General features: G+C 36.6%; 1 non-coding gene across 1 annotated transcript; it reads left to right on the top strand.

The window, feature by feature from the left end:
* The first annotated feature begins 211 nt into the window (after positions 1–211).
* Positions 212–336, top strand: LOC126057412 (U6atac minor spliceosomal RNA). The gene has a single exon (XR_007512502.1). It is a non-coding gene; the product is annotated as a U6atac minor spliceosomal RNA (small nuclear RNA).
* The last annotated feature ends 379 nt before the right edge of the window (positions 337–715 follow it).

The raw sequence follows: 715 nt of genomic DNA, 5'->3' as shown, positions 1-715 counted from the left end.
TTTGAGTTGTCAGGCCTCAGGCATTAAAAATAATTTGTGATGATAGATCATTTTGTTATTTTTGGTGTAAAAATCAGAGAGAGTTAAAAAAAAAAATTGAATGGTTTTATTAAAACATACCTACCTGCCTTCTAGCCTATCTAGGTATTTATGTGAGCAAGGAAGTTCAGTGATTACGTTTTAAAACACAGTAAGTAGAAACAGAATTGCTGCTTTGTATGAAAGGAGGGAAGGTTAGCATTCCCCTTGACAAGGACAGAGAGACCCCTGGGCCTTACAACATGAGTAGGGTTAAGGCATCGCCAATTACTTCGTGGCATCTAATCACAATTTTTATGGACCCTGAGAACCCAGGGTGGAAAGGGAAAGGGGGAAAATGCTGACACCATGTGGGATTGCAGCCAATGCCATGAAACAATTTGTGTATACATTTTTGAACGAGAAACTAACTTGCTCTGTAAACTTTCACCTAAATCACAATTTAAAAAAAAGAAGAAACAGAATTGTTGCTGAAGCCTGTCTTATTCTGGCAAAAGGTCATCTTCCATAGGCTCCTGAACTATTTGGCAGGGGGTGGGGAGGGAGCCTCATCTATCCATTAGAGATTCATTTTAAATAAAATTTTACTTTGATGTTTAATAGTTATTTATCACGATTTATAATGTATTGATATTTTATTGTGGAGAAGTTTATATTACTATAAAGTTCCGTGGGC

Source organism: Elephas maximus, chromosome 13, assembly GCF_024166365.1.
Source record: "Elephas maximus indicus isolate mEleMax1 chromosome 13, mEleMax1 primary haplotype, whole genome shotgun sequence".
NCBI lineage: Eukaryota > Metazoa > Chordata > Mammalia > Proboscidea > Elephantidae > Elephas > Elephas maximus.
Note: the sequence above shows the minus strand (reverse complement) of the source record. Positions and strands in the feature narration are given on the sequence as shown.